The 16,890-nt window shown below is 39.3% G+C and overlaps 1 long non-coding RNA gene across 1 annotated transcript in view; it reads right to left on the reverse strand.

Annotated features, from left to right (window-relative positions):
• Nucleotides 1-4,809: 4,809 nt before the first annotated feature.
• The window catches only part of LOC110438668 (uncharacterized), a 129,603-nt gene continuing 117,522 nt past the window's right edge, over nucleotides 4,810-16,890 (reverse strand). Inside the window, exon 4 of the long non-coding RNA XR_012407600.1 lies at nucleotides 4,810-5,173. This is a non-coding gene — a long non-coding RNA (uncharacterized lncRNA). The remainder of the gene's footprint in view (nucleotides 5,174-16,890) is intronic.

A 16,890-nucleotide genomic window follows, 5' to 3' on the forward strand; every position in this document is an offset into this window, starting at 1 on the left:
AAAAATAATTTAGAGCAGTTTAATAAAAATGTAAGGTGAAGTTTTAATGCCCCCTTGCGGAGGATTTGAGAAGTACGCTTTAAACTGGCAGAGCCTGACTTTTTTTTCTTCTGACATACTTTATCGATTTGGGACAACCAGTGTTGGGAAGGTTACTTTGGAAATATAACAGATTACAGAATACCAATTACTCTATTTAAAATGTAATAAGTTACTGTAATTTTTGATTACTTTATAAAAGTAAAGTAACTAATTACATATGATTACATTTTGATTACTTTTAAGTTTCTAATGAACATTTTCAACTAAATAATTTTCAAGCATTTATACAGAGCAGGTGTGAGCTTACAGTAGCTCTGTTTACTGTTAGAATCTCAAAAGCTTTCATCACTTAAATAAAATTAATTTAATTAATTTAAATTTAAAGTAGAGCCACCACAAAACCAGACCTTATCACAATAACATGTTTACTGTTGTTACAAAATCAAAATGTTACTTAGTTGTGCAGGTGATTTATGTGGCATTTGCAATAAAAAAAAATACATTAAATTTTTGCAATTTTCATTTATAAATCGAAGCCACTTAAATCTAAATCAATCGCATCTTAGTGATCAATAAAACTGCCAATGAAACATATGAGGCTGAACTGTTCATTTCAATTATTTACTGTAAATAATATGCTGTGCCAAACAGGAATAAATTATAATACATAACAGCAAAAACAAAAAATCCAATAAAACCAGGTGTTACACATTTAAAACACTATTGATCCGCGATGGATAAATGTAGCTTGTGTGAACACTACTGAGCTACTTCACTAATAAAATAGCTTCGCTACTGTGAAAAGCTATTTGATTTTTTAGCGACGCTACCGTCATGCTACTGAGAAATGTAGTTTATCTAGCTACACTGATAATGTGATAACATCACTTTGACCAGAGGAGTCTGTTGGTGCCCTGAAATTCACATATCGATAACTTTGTGAGTCATAATATATTATTGGAAATGAAAGGGTCTGTTCCTATTGCTGTACACTCACGATAACGACAAAAACCATTTGCTTTTATAAAACAAAGAAACGCTAGCTTACATACCTGCAGGTGCTTCCTCATGCTTTTCAATGGCAAGGAGGAATAGACATGGTGCGCCCATGGCCATAAATTTAATTTAACAGTACTGGGGACAATAAATATAACATTTCTTATAAGCAATTTTTCGAAGGGGACACAAATAATACAGCCGATTTGTACTATTAAAGATATGTCCCCACTGTCAAAAATGGTTTTATTGTTCATATTAACAACACATTCCTACCTCTTCAGGTTTGTGCACTCCAACAACAGAGCTGGTCTTACATACAGTGTTGGTATCAATCACTTTGCAGACAAGAAAAAGGAAGAGATGGCCAGGATGACAGGAGGGTTACTTCCGAAAAAGAAAAAGGAGGATGCAAAATAGTCCACAGAATAGTACAACTGACAAAATAGTGGCAAACAAATAATTACAGTTTAATAAATGTCTCAGTCAACAGACCTACACAGTTATCTGATGAGAATTGCGGTAATTTAATCTTTTCTAACCACATAACTTGATTAAATTGATTCTGTATCTTCAAGCTTATTTGGCAAACAAACATGATTTTCTTTTTTTTAAAGATTTATTTTTGTCCTTTATTATTAGATAGGACAGTATTGAGACTGGAAGCGAAGTGGGAGAGAGGGGGTGGGGAAATGTCATCAAGGCAGGATTCGAACTCTCGACACCCTGACGTGCTATTGCACCATATGTCGGCGCGCTAACCACTAGGCTATTGCGCTGACACAAACATTATTTTCAAACCCAACTGTACATCAATTCTGATCAAACTATAAATGAAAACCGCATGTTTTTCCCAATAAAACAAATACAGTTTTTTGCTCATTTTTCAGTGTCATTTAATGTTTCAAAAATAATTTCCTAAATCTCATTTCCTAACATTTAACTGGTAAAAAATTAAACCCATTTCGATTTCAGCTGCAACATTCAGATGGTTGGGTCAGAATTTGGTTACAACAACATGAAAGCATGGATCTATCCTGCCTTGTCTCAGCAATTCAGGCTGGTGGTGGTGGTGTAATGGTGTGGGGGATATTGTCTTGGCACCACAGTGTACCCATCCTCTGATGGCTACTTCCAGCAGGATAATGCACCATGTCATAAAGTGTGAATCATCTCAGACTGGTATCTTGAACATGACACTGAGTTCACTGTACTCAAATGGCCTCGAAAGTCACCAGTTCTCAATCCAATAGAGCACCTTTGGGATGTGGTGAAACTGGAGACTTGCATCAGTGATGTGCAGCCGACAAACTGCGGGATGCTATCTATTAATTAAAGAATTATTGTTGATCTAGTTTTAGATCATAAAGGTGTATGTAGTCAACCCTGTTTGACAAAATCTTTTCAAAGTGATTCATAATCAATTCAAATGAAATGCGGCGCCGCGCGAACTGTTCGCTTGAGTCTCAAAACATTTTAGACTTTAAGACCCCGCGGAAACCCTAACAGAGAATGATCTTAAAGTGGTGGTCTCAAAAATTAAACAAAAATAGACTTGTGCTGCAAACGATGTGCTGACCAGTCTCATTAGGTGAGGTTCATTTTAAATTGAATAAACTATAATTCAATTATATAGTTGTTAGATTACACTTTTTTGTGTGTGCGTGTTGTGAATGATCGTTTATATAGGCATATTGGGGTGTGTGTGAGACCTTGCATTCAACATTTGTTTCTAACCACCCCTAAAAAATAGATGGGGTTGTGAGTCATTAGCTATGTTTGCATCCAAAATGTGAATGATCTGGATTATCGCATAAAAGACATACAAATTAAACAGCGTTTCCATCCAATAAGTCAAAGCGAACAAAATAGTCACTTCCTGATAAAGTGGCGCCAAATATCAACAGTAAAAACAGAATTTGCTGAAGTAGGAGAAGCTGCTTTAATCTTTTCTTCTTCTAATAAATTACTTACGCCTCAAAAGGCAATCCTGACACGCAGTGAACGCACGGTGGTGTTCGAAGGCGTCAGACGCGGAGCACAGACGCTCTTGATTCTGGAGGTCATTAATAATATAATAACACTAATACTGAAATGGTGAAGGTGTTTTAGAATGGTGTTACAGTGTGCACAGCCTGCAGGTTTGATCATTTACACACATTGTTATCCCCATATGATCTTTTTTAACCAAATCACATGACCTTTTTAATGCGCATACTGAAATTTGAGCGGTAAAAGTGTTTCCATTGTAGTTTATGCACATTTTTTATAGGATAAAAAGTTTATCCTACTCGATTATGCGCATATGTTTATGCGTATTATGTGCATCATGGCGTTTCCATCAACCGGTTCATGTGCATATCCAAAATGCACATAAAAATAGGTAGATGGAAACAGCTATTAGCATTATTTTAGTGGTCGTGGGCTGAAAAGTTTGGGAAGCCCTGAGCTAGTGTGCTCCAAAGAGTGACAAATTACATCTATAAAACTAGCTATGTTTCCATCCACCTATTTTATGTGCATTTTGCAAATGACCTTAAAAAAGGTCATGTGATTTTGTTAAAAGAGATCATGTGATGCTTAAAATGTGTGTGAATAGATAAAACGTCAGGCTGAGCACATTATAAAACATCTGAAATGTTGTTTTGGTCATTATAAAACGCCTTACCATTTCAGTATTAATGTTATTATATTTTAATGACCTCCAGAATCAAGAGCGCCTGTGCTCCGCATCTGACACCTTCAAACGCCACTGCGCGCTCACTGCTTGTCAGGATTGTTTTCTGAGGCGCATTCATTTAGAAAAGATTGATGCAGCTCCTACTGCAGCAAATGCAGTTTTTACTGTTGATATTTGGCGCCAGTTAATCAGGAAGTGACGATTTTGTTTGCTTCGACTCGTTGGATGGAAACGATGCTTCATTCACACAACTTTTATGCGATAATCCAGTTTTGCGCATAAAGTTTATTCGCATTTTTGGATGGAAACATAGCAACTGATAGAAACATTTAACACTAGCAGTTTGTTACTTCCACCAAAACTGTTTAAAGACTTTTTTTCCACATCAATTCATACTGGTTTCTCATCAAATCTTGACCAATCATGTACTCTGTAGCATTACATGTCCCACCCCCTTTTAAATCACCTCTCATTTGATGCACTTGAGCTCAACCAGTTAAGTAGCAGAAAATCATTCACTAAGTGCAAGATGACTACATGAAATGCTTTTTACGTTTACTTATGTGAGACAGTGATATGGTTTTACCTGATTATTTGAGATGTCACCTGCACCAAACATCTCCAAAAGTCTGTGATGGAAACTGTATAATGTTATAAAACAGAGAAGGCATTATAAATAAGACAATTCTATTTTTTTTAAATCAAATAAACACTCGGCTAAATGTTTCAAACTGTGTGAAAAGGAAGATGCAATATGCCAGACCCAGCAATACTGAAGGCCACTGTCAGAACGCCCTGGGCTCTCATTACACGCGAGCAGTGCCACAGATATACAAGTCTCCCTTTTTGAATGGAATTAGTTAAACAGACTGACTTCCTGAAGATATTTTAATTATATGACCAGCACCTTTACATAGTATGCAAGTTTGACACCCGGTGGTTTAACTAGGTATACTTTACAAGATTGACGACATCCCCACATTAGCAGGTGAGAGTTTTTGCCCTGACCAACCTGAAAACTCTATTTCAGAAACTGCTTCTATTTCTTACAGCTGAACAACAGGGTAAACGATGACAATGATCACCTCAGGTATAGCTCATGTGCTTTATTCACTGTTAAATGCTAATAATGTGAGCTTGAATGTCATTTTACGTGACAGCGCATGTAGAGGCATGATAACGGCTAAGATTGTAATGACATTCCTTCATCTGTGTAGCTGAGGAGTTTGATGGCCTCTCCAACTGTGTTGAGAAAATTTCGGACTCATCGCAGTCTGGTCCTGGTGCTCTGGAATTGATCCGCCAGAGCGCTGATCTTGAACTCTGAGCCTTCATCTCTACAGACTGATGGCTCCAGCTGAACCCACTGATCTGAATCAACAATGTCAACCCAAGACTGACACACAGAGAGCGGATGAAGGTTTTGTCCAGATGGTTTAGATACTGATCTTCCGCCTAAAAAATAAAATAAAAAAAGTGATAAGTGATGGTAAATGGATAAAAAAAAGTAAAAAAATAAATAAATAAGATGTCTTCACTCTTTCAACTTTTCTAAAGCTTTTAATTTGAAGTCCATGCCAGAAAAAATATACCATAAATAGGAAACACCTTTATTGTGTAAGGCTATGGGCTCTACTTTAAAAGGAGCAGTATGCAAGTTTGACATCCAGTGGTTGAACTAGGTATTGCACTAGGCTTGGGCGGTAATATGGTAATATGTTTTACAGCGGGATCTAAACATAGCAACGTTGTCAGTTTCAATACCATGATAAAATATAATGCACTTAAATAGGAGACAAGTATTAAATAACAAATATTATTTACTAATGCGTATGCGTGATTGTCATGATGAGACAGTGTCGAGAGAGAGAGGTGAGTTAAGGAGAGTCACGCAACAAATGACCTGACATTTGGCAGTATTTCTGAGTCACAGCACAGTATTTCTGAACTTAACGAGAACTGAGACCAGGTAAATACGAACTGGAGGTCTGCATTCCTGCTGCTGCAGCGCAGGAGCTGACCAGATTACTTGCGGAGCAGGAATACATTTCAGAATAAAGCATGGGAGCGGTCGGTAGCTCTAGTCTAATTTGAAAGGGAGCCACCCTGAGGACTAAAAATATCGCTCCAAAGTGAGTGAGCATGCATGTATGCTGTTTGTTTGTGTGTGTGTGTGTCAATTAAGAGCACATCAGCGTTCAGATTAATCAGAAGTTTTTGCACAAACCATTGTGATGACGTGACATTTAGATTTTAGACACCATTTCTATTTTTGCGACACATGTTTAGCTTGTGTCGCATGTTTTGGTGCACACTTCACATTTTCGAATTTTTTTGTGACATTTCTATTTTAGACATTGTTTCTATTTTTGCGACACATGTTTAGCTTGTGTTGCATGTTTTGGTGCACACTTCACATTTTCAAATTTTTTTTGTGACATTTCTATTTTAGACACCGTTTCTATGTTTGCGACACATGTTTAGCTTGTGTCGCATGTTTTGCGTGCACTTCACATTTTCGATTTTTTTCTTGACATTTCTATTTTAGACACCGTTTCTATTTTTACGACACATGTTTAGCTTGTGTCGCATGTTTTGGTGCACACTTCACATTTTTTATTTTTTTCGTGACATTTCTATTTTAGACACCGTTTCTATGTCTGCGACACATGTTTAGCTTGTGTCGCATGTTTTGCGTGCACTTCACATTTTCGATTTTTTTCATGACATTTAGATTTTAGACACCGTTTCTATTTTTGCGACACATGTTTAGCTTGAGTTGCATGTTTTGCGTGCACTTCACATTTTCGATTTTTTTCATGACATTTCTATTTTAGACATCGTTTCTATTTTTGCGACACATGTTTAGCTTGTGTCGCATGTTTTGCGTGCACTTCACATTTTCAAATTTTTTGGTGACATTTCTATTTTAGACACCGTTTCTATGTTTGCGACACATGTTTAGCTTGTGTCGCATGTTTTGCGTGCACTTCACATTTTCGATTTTTTTCGTGACATTTAGATTTTAGACACCGTTTCTATTTCTGCAACACATGTTTAGCTTGCGTCGCATGTTTTGGTGCACACTTCACATTTTAGATTTTTTTCATGAGCTTTTCTATTTTAGACACCGTTTCTATTTTTGTGACGCATGTTTAGCTTGCGTCGCATGTTTTGTGAAGGCACGGTGTAGTAAGGCACTTGACCAGCCAGTGCACACAGCTGCCTCCTGACCAATCAGAGCACCCCAGGCCACCCGGTCGATCAAGAGAGCACATCAGCTTTCAGATTAATCAGCGCACGTACGGCCCATGAAGAGCACATCAGCTTTCAGATTAATAAGCGCACGTACGGCCACCTGACCAACCAGAGGACCCAGGGTTCAACTGACCAGTCAGAGCACACAAGGCAACCTGACCGATCATAGCACCCTAGCTTTATGATATTTCTATTTTAGACACCGTTTCTATTTCTGCGACACATGTTTAGCTTGTGTCCCATGTTTTGCGTGCACTTCACATTTTCGATTTTTTTCGTGACATTTCTATTTTAGACACTGTTTCTATTTTTGCGACACATGTTTAGCTTGTGTCGCATGTTTTGGTGCACACTTCACATTTTTGATTTTTTTCGTGACATTTCTATTTTAGACACCGTTTCTATTTTTGCGACACATGTTTAGCTTGTGTCGAATGTTTTGCGTGCACTTCACATTTTTTAATTTTTTTCGTGACATTTCTATTTTAGACACCGTTTCTATGTCTGCGACACATGTTTAGCTTGTGTCGCATGTTTTGCGTGCACTTCACATTTTCGATTTTTTTTTGTGAACTTTAGATTTTAGACACCGTTTCTATTTTTGCGACACATGTTTAGCTTGTGTCGCATGTTTTGTGTGCACTTCACATTTTCGATTTTTTCCGTGACATTTCGATTTTAGACACCGTTTCTATTTCTGCATCACATGTTTAGCTTGCGTCACATGTTTTGCGTGCACTTCACATTTTAGATATTTTTCAAGAGCTTTTGTATTTTAGACACCGTTTCTATTTTTGTGACGCATGTTTAGCTTGCGTCGCATGTTTTGTGAAGGCACGGTGTAGTAAGGCACTTGACCAGCCAGTGCACACAGCAGCCTCCTGACCAATCAGAGCACCCCAAGCCACCCGGTCGATCAAGAGAGCACATCAGCTTTCAGATTAATCAGCGCACGTACGGCCCATGAAGAGCACATCAGCTTTCAGATTAATAAGCGCACGTACGGCCACCTGACCAACCAGAGGACCCATGGTTCAACTGACCAGTCAGAGCACACAAGGCAACCTGACCGATCATAGCACCCTAGCTTTATGATATTTCTATTTTAGACACCGTTTCTATTTTTGCGACACATGTTTAGCTTGTGTCGCATGTTTTGGTGCACACTTCACATTTTCGATTTTTTTCGTGACATTTCTATTTTAGACACCGTTTCTATGTTTGCGACACATGTTTAGCTTGTGTCACATGTTTTGCGTGCACTTCACATTTTCGATTTTTTCGTGACGTTTCTATTTTAGACACCGTTTCTATGTCTGTGACACATGTTTAGCTTGTGTCACATGTTTTGCGTGCACTTCACATTTTCGTTTTTTTTCGTGACATTTCTATTTTAGACACCGTTTCTATGTCTGCGACACATGTTTAGCTTGTGTCGCATGTTTTGCGTGCACTTCACATTTTCGATTTTTTTTATGACATTTAGATTTTAGACACCGTTTCTATTTTTGCGACACATGTTTAGCTTGTGTCGCATGTTTTGCGTGCACTTCACATTTTTGATTTTTTTTATGACATTTCTATTTTAGACACGTTTCTATTTTTGCGACACATGTTTAGCTTGCGTCGCATGTTTTGTGAATGCACGGTGTAGTAAGGCACTTGACCAGCCAGTGCACACAGCAGCCTCCTGACCAATCAGAGCACCTCAAGCCACCCGGTCGATCAAGAGAGCACATCAGCTTTCAGATTAATCAGCGCACGTACGGCCCATGAAGAGCACATCAGCTTTCAGATTAATAAGCGCACGTACGGCCACCTGACCAACCAGAGGACCCAGGGTCCAACTGACCAGTCAGAGCACACAAGGCAACCTGACCGATCATAGCACCCTAGCTTTATGATATTTCTATTTTAGACACCGTTTCTATTTTTGCGACACATGTTTAGCTTGTGTCGCATGTTTTGCGTGCACTTCACATTTTCGATTTTTTTCGTGACATTTCTATTTTAGACACCGTTTCTATGTCTGCGACACATGTTTAGCTTGTGTCACATGTTTTGCGTGCACTTCACATTTTCGATTTTTTCGTGACGTTTCTATTTTAGACACCGTTTCTATGTCTGTGACACATGTTTAGGTTGTGTCACATGTTTTGCGTGCACTTCACATTTTCGTTTTTTTTCGTGACATTTCTATTTTAGACACCGTTTCTATGTCTGCGACACATGTTTAGCTTGTGTCGCATGTTTTGCGTGCACTTCACATTTTCGATTTTTTTTATGACATTTAGATTTTAGACACCGTTTCTATTTTTGCGACACATGTTTAGCTTGTGTCGCATGTTTTGCGTGCACTTCACATTTTTGATTTTTTTTATGACATTTCTATTTTAGACACGTTTCTATTTTTGCGACACATGTTTAGCTTGCGTCGCATGTTTTGTGAAGGCACGGTGTAGTAAGGCACTTGACCAGCCAGTGCACACAGCAGCCTCCTGACCAATCAGAGCACCCCAAGCCACCCGGTCGATCAAGAGAGCACATCAGCTTTCAGATTAATCAGCGCACGTACGGCCCATGAAGAGCACATCAGCTTTCAGATTAATAAGCGCACGTACGGCCACCTGACCAACCAGAGGACCCAGGGTCCAACTGACCAGTCAGAGCACACAAGGCAACCTGACCGATCATAGCACCCTAGCTTTATGATATTTCTATTTTAGACACCGTTTCTATTTTTGCGACATATGTTTAGCTTGTGTCGCATGTTTTGCGTGCACTTCACATTTTCGATTTTTTTCGTGACATTTCTATTTTAGACACCGTTTCTATGTCTGCGACACATGTTTAGCTTGTGTCACATGTTTTGCGTGCACTTCACATTTTCGATTTTTTCGTGACATTTCTATTTTAGACACCGTTTCTATGTCTGCGACACATGTTTAGCTTGTGTCACATGTTTTGCGTGCACTTCACATTTTCGATTTTTTTCGTGACATTTCTATTTTAGACACCGTTTCTATTTTTGCGACACATGTTTAGCTTGTGTCGAATGTTTTGCGTGCACTTCACATTTTCGATTTTTTTCGTGACATTTCTATTTTAGACACCGTTTCTATGTCTGCGACACATGTTTAGCTTGTGTCGCATGTTTTGCGTGCACTTCACATTTTCGATTTTTTTTATGACATTTAGATTTTAGACACCGTTTCTATTTTTGCGACACATGTTTAGCTTGTGTCGCATGTTTTGCGTGCACTTCACATTTTCGATTTTTTTCATGACATTTCTATTTTAGACACCGTTTCTATTTTTGCGACACATGTTTAGCTTGTGTCGCATGTTTTGCGTGCACTTCACATTTTTGATTTTTTTTATGACATTTCTATTTTAGACACGTTTCTATTTTTGCGACACATGTTTAGCTTGCGTCGCATGTTTTGTGAAGGCACGGTGTAGTAAGGCACTTGACCAGCCAGTGCACACAGCAGCCTCCTGACCAATCAGAGCACCCCAAGCCACCCGGTCGATTAAGAGAGCACATCAGCTTTCAGATTAATCAGCGCACGTACGGCCCATGAAGAGCACATCAGCTTTCAGATTAATAAGCGCACGTACGGCCACCTGACCAACCAGAGAACCCAGGGTCCAACTGACCAGTCAGAGCACACAAGGCAACCTGACCGATCATAGCACCCTAGCTTTATGATATTTCTATTTTAGACACCGTTTCTATTTTTGCGACGCATGTTTAGCTTGTGTCGCATGTTTTGCGTGCACTTCACATTTTCGATTTTTTTCATGACATTTCTATTTTAGACACCGTTTCTATTTTTGCGACACATGTTTAGCTTGTGTCCCATGTTTTGGTGCACACTTCACATTTTTGATTTTTTTCGTGACATTTCTATTTTAGACACCGTTTCTATTTTTGCGACACATGTTTAGCTTGTGTCGCATGTTTTGGTGCACACTTCACATTTTTGATTTTTTTCGTGACATTTCTATTTTAGACACCGTTTCTATTTTTGCGACACATGTTTAGCTTGTGTCGCATGTTTTGCGTGCACTTCACATTTTCGATTTTTTTCATGACATTTAGATTTTACACACCGTTTCTGTTTTTGCGACACATGTTTAGCTTGTGTCGCATGTTTTGCGTGTACTTCACATTTTCGATTTTTTTTATGACATTTCTATTTTAGACATTGTTTCTATTTTTTCGACACATGTTTAGCTTGTGTCGCATGTTTTGTGAAGGCACGGTGTAGTAAGGCACTTGACCAGCCAGTGCACACAGCAGCCTCCTGACCAATCAGAGCACCCCAAGCCACCCGGTCGATCAAGAGAGCACATCAGCTTTCAGATTAATCAGCGCACGTACGGCCCATGAAGAGCACATCAGCTTTCAGATTAATAAGCGCACGTACGGCCACCTGACCAACCAGAGGACCCAGGGTCCAACTGACCAGTCAGAGCACACAAGGCAACCTGACCGATCATAGCACCCTAACTTTATGATATTTCTATTTTAGACACCGTTTCTATTTTTGCGACACATGTTTAGCTTGTGTCGCATGTTTTGCGTGCACTTCACATTTTCGATTTTTTTCATGACATTTCTATTTTAGACACCGTTTCTATTTTTGTGACACATGTTTAGCTTGTGTCGCATGTTTTGGTGCACACTTCACATTTTTGATTTTTTTCGTGACATTTCTATTTTAGACACTGTTTCTATTTTTGCGACACATGTTTAGCTTGTGTCGCATGTTTTGCGTGCACTTCACATTTTCTATTTTTTTTTATGACATTTAGATTTTAGACACCGTTTCTATTTTTGTGACACATGTTTAGCTTGTGTCGCATGTTTTGCGTGCACTTCACATTTTCGATTTTTTTTATGACATTTAGATTTTAGACACCGTTTCTATTTTTGCGACACATGTTTAGCTTGTGTCGCATGTTTTGCGTGCACTTCACATTTTCGATTTTTTTCATGACATTTCTATTTTAGACACCGTTTCTATTTTTGCGACACATGTTTAGCTTGTGTCGCATGTTTTGCGTGCACTTCACATTTTTGATTTTTTTTATGACATTTCTATTTTAGACACGTTTCTATTTTTGCGACACATGTTTAGCTTGCGTCGCATGTTTTGTGAAGGCACGGTGTAGTAAGGCACTTGACCAGCCAGTGCACACAGCAGCCTCCTGACCAATCAGAGCACCCCAAGCCACCCGGTCGATCAAGAGAGCACATCAGCTTTCAGATTAATCAGCGCACGTACGGCCCATGAAGAGCACATCAGCTTTCAGATTAATAAGCGCACGTACGGCCACCTGACCAACCAGAGAACCCAGGGTCCAACTGACCAGTCAGAGCACACAAGGCAACCTGACCGATCATAGCACCCTAGCTTTATGATATTTCTATTTTAGACACCGTTTCTATTTTTGCGACGCATGTTTAGCTTGTGTCTCATGTTTTGCGTGCACTTCACATTTTCGATTTTTTTCATGACATTTCTATTTTAGACACCGTTTCTATTTTTGCGACACATGTTTAGCTTGTGTCGCATGTTTTGGTGCACACTTCACATTTTTGATTTTTTTCGTGACATTTCTATTTTAGACACCGTTTCTATTTTTGCGACACATGTTTAGCTTGTGTCGCATGTTTTGCGTGCACTTCACATTTTCGATTTTTTTCATGACATTTAGATTTTACACACCGTTTCTATTTTTGCGACACATGTTTAGCTTGTGTCGCATGTTTTGCGTGCACTTCACATTTTCGATTTTTTTTATGACATTTCTATTTTAGACATTGTTTCTATTTTTGCGACACATGTTTAGCTTGTGTCGCATGTTTTGTGAAGGCACGGTGTAGTAAGGCACTTGACCAGCCAGTGCACACAGCAGCCTCCTGACCAATCAGAGCACCCCAAGCCACCCGGTCGATCAAGAGAGCACATCAGCTTTCAGATTAATCAGCGCACGTACGGCCCATGAAGAGCACATCAGCTTTCAGATTAATAAGCGCACGTACGGCCACCTGAACAACCAGAGGACCCAGGGTCCAACTGACCAGTCAGAGCACACAAGGCAACCTGACCGATCATAGCACCCTAACTTTATGATATTTCTATTTTAGACACCGTTTCTATTTTTGCGACACATGTTTAGCTTGTGTCGCATGTTTTGCGTGCACTTCACATTTTCGATTTTTTTCATGACATTTCTATTTTAGACACCGTTTCTATTTTTGCGACACATGTTTAGCTTGTGTCGCATGTTTTGGTGCACACTTCACATTTTTGATTTTTTTCGTGACATTTCTATTTTAGACACCGTTTCTATTTTTGCGACACATGTTTAGCTTGTGTCGCATGTTTTGCGTGCACTTCACATTTTCGATTTTTTTTATGACATTTAGATTTTAGACACCGTTTCTATTTCTGCAACACATGTTTAGCTTGCGTCGCATGTTTTGTGAAGGCACGGTGTAGTAAGGCACTTGACCAGCCAGTGCACACAGCAGCCTCCTGATAAATCAGAGCACCCCAAGCCACCCGGTCGATCAAGAAAGCACATCAGCTTTCAGATTAATCAGCGCACGTACGGCCCATGAAGAGCACATCAGCTTTCAGATTAATAAGCGCACGTACGGCCACCTGACCAACCAGAGGACCCAGGGTCCAACTGACCAGTCAGAGCACACAAGGCAACCTGACCGATCATAGCACCCTAGCTTTATGATATTTCTATTTTAGACACCGTTTCTATTTTTGCGACACATGTTTAGCTTGTGTCGCATGTTTTGCGTGCACTTCACATTTTCGATTTTTTTCGTGACATTTCTATTTTAGACACCGTTTCTATGTCTGCGACACATGTTTAGCTTGTGTCACATGTTTTGCGTGCACTTCACATTTTCGATTTTTTCGTGACGTTTCTATTTTAGACACCGTTTCTATGTCTGTGACACATGTTTAGCTTGTGTCACATGTTTTGCGTGCACTTCACATTTTCGATTTTTTTCGTGACATTTCTATTTTAGACACCGTTTCTATTTTTGTGACACATGTTTAGCTTGTGTCGAATGTTTTGCGTGCACTTCACATTTTCGATTTTTTTCGTGACATTTCTATTTTAGACACCTTTTCTATGTCTGCGACACATGTTTAGCTTGTGTCGCATGTTTTGCGTGCACTTCACATTTTCGATTTTTTTTTTGACATTTAGATCTTAGACACCGTTTCTATTTTTGCGACACATGTTTAGCTTGTGTCGCATGTTTTGCGTGCACTTCACATTTTCGATTTTTTTAATGACATTTCTATTTTAGACACGTTTCTATTTTTGCGACACATGTTTAGCTTGCGTCGCATGTTTTGTGAAGGCACGGTGTAGTAAGGCACTTGACCAGCCAGTGCACACAGCAGCCTCCTGACCAATCAGAGCACCCCAAGCCACCCGGTCGATCAAGAGAGCACATCAGCTTTCAGATTAATCAGCGCACGTACGGCCCATGAAGAGCACATCAGCTTTCAGATTAATAAGCGCACGTACGGCCACCTGACCAACCAGAGGACCCAGGGTCCAACTGACCAGTCAGAGCACACAAGGCAACCTGACCGATCATAGCACCCTAGCTTTATGATATTTCTATTTTAGACACCGTTTCTATTTTTGCGACACATGTTTAGCTTGTGTCGCATGTTTTGCGTGCACTTCACATTTTCGATTTTTTTCATGACATTTCTATTTTAGACACCGTTTCTATTTTTGCGACACATGTTTAGCTTGTGTCGCATGTTTTGCGTGCACTTCACATTTTCGATTTTTTTTATGACATTTAGATTTTAGACACCGTTTCTATTTTTGCGACACATGTTTAGCTTGTGTCGCATGTTTTGCGTGCACTTCACATTTTCGATTTTTTTTATGACATTTCTATTTTAGACATCGTTTCTATTTTTGCGACACATGTTTAGCTTGTGTCGCATGTTTTGGTGCACACTTCACATTTTCGAATTTTTTTGTGACATTTCTATTTTAGACACCGTTTCTATGTTTGCGACACATGTTTAGCTTGTGTCGCATGTTTTGCGTGCACTTCACATTTTCGATTTTTTTTATGACATTTAGATTTTAGACACCGTTTCTATTTTTGCGACACATGTTTAGCTTGTGTCGCATGTTTTGCGTGCACTTCACATTTTCGATTTTTTTTGTGACATTTCTATTTTAGACACCGTTTCTATGTCTGCGACACATGTTTAGCTTGTGTCACATGTTTTGCGTGCACTTCACATTTTCGATTTTTTTTATGACATTTCTATTTTAGACATTGTTTCTATTTTTGCGACACATGTTTAGCTTGTGTCGCATGTTTTGGTGCACACTTCACATTTTCAAATTTTTTTGTGACATTTCTATTTTAGACACCGTTTCTATGTTTGCGACACATGTTTAGCTTGTGTCGCATGTTTTGCGTGCACTTCACATTTTCGATTTTTTTCGTGACATTTAGATTTTAGACACCGTTTCTATTTCTGCAACACATGTTTAGCTTGCGTTGCATGTTTTGTGAAGGCACGGTGTAGTAAGGCACTTGACCAGCCAGTGCACACAGCAGCCTCCTGACCAATCAGAGCACCCCAAGCCACCCGGTCGATCAAGAGAGCACATCAGCTTTCAGATTAATCAGCGCACGTACGGCCCATGAAGAGCACATCAGCTTTCAGATTAATAAGCGCACGTACGGCCACCTGACCAACCAGAGGACCCAGGGTCCAACTGACCAGTCAGAGCACACAAGGCAACCTGACCGATCATAGCACCCTAGCTTTATGATATTTCTATTTTAGACACCGTTTCTATTTTTGCGACACATGTTTAGCTTGTGTCGCATGTTTTGCGTGCACTTCACATTTTCGATTTTTTTCATGACATTTCTATTTTAGACACCGTTTCTATTTTTGCGACACATGTTTAGCTTGTGTCCCATGTTTTGGTGCACACTTCACATTTTTGATTTTTTTCGTGACATTTCTATTTTAGACACCGTTTCTATTTTTGCGACACATGTTTAGCTTGTGTCGCATGTTTTGCGTGCACTTCACATTTTCGATTTTTTTTATGACATTTAGATTTTAGACACCGTTTCTATTTTTGCGACACATGTTTAGCTTGTGTCGCATGTTTTGCGTGCACTTCACAATTTCGATTTTTTTTTATGACATTTCTATTTTAGACATCGTTTCTATTTTTGCGACACATGTTTAGCTTGTGTCGCATGTTTTGGTGCACACTTCACATTTTCGAATTTTTTTGTGACATTTCTATTTTAGACACCGTTTCTGTGTTTGCGACACATGTTTAGCTTGTGTCGCATGTTTTGCGTGCACTTCACATTTTCGATTTTTTTGTGACATTTAGATTTTAGACACCGTTTCTATTTCTGCAACACATGTTTAGCTTGCGTCGCATGTTTTGTGAAGGCACGGTGTAGTAAGGCACTTGACCAGCCAGTGCACACAGCAGCCTCCTGATAAATCAGAGCACCCCAAGCCACCCGGTCGATCAAGAAAGCACATCAGCTTTCAGATTAATCAGCGCACGTACGGCCCATGAAGAGCACATCAGCTTTCAGATTAATAAGCGCACGTACGGCCACCTGACCAACCAGAGGACCCAGGGTCCAACTGACCAGTCAGAGCACACAAGGCAACCTGACCGATCATAGCACCCTAGCTTTATGATATTTCTATTTTAGACACCGTTTCTATTTTTGCGACACATGTTTAGCTTGTGTCGCATGTTTTGCGTGCACTTCACATTTTCGATTTTTTTCGTGACATTTCTATTTTAGACACCGTTTCTATGTCTGCGACACATGTTTA

Source organism: Danio rerio, chromosome 6 (genome assembly GCF_049306965.1).
Source record: "Danio rerio strain Tuebingen ecotype United States chromosome 6, GRCz12tu, whole genome shotgun sequence".
NCBI classification, from domain to species: domain Eukaryota; kingdom Metazoa; phylum Chordata; class Actinopteri; order Cypriniformes; family Danionidae; genus Danio; species Danio rerio.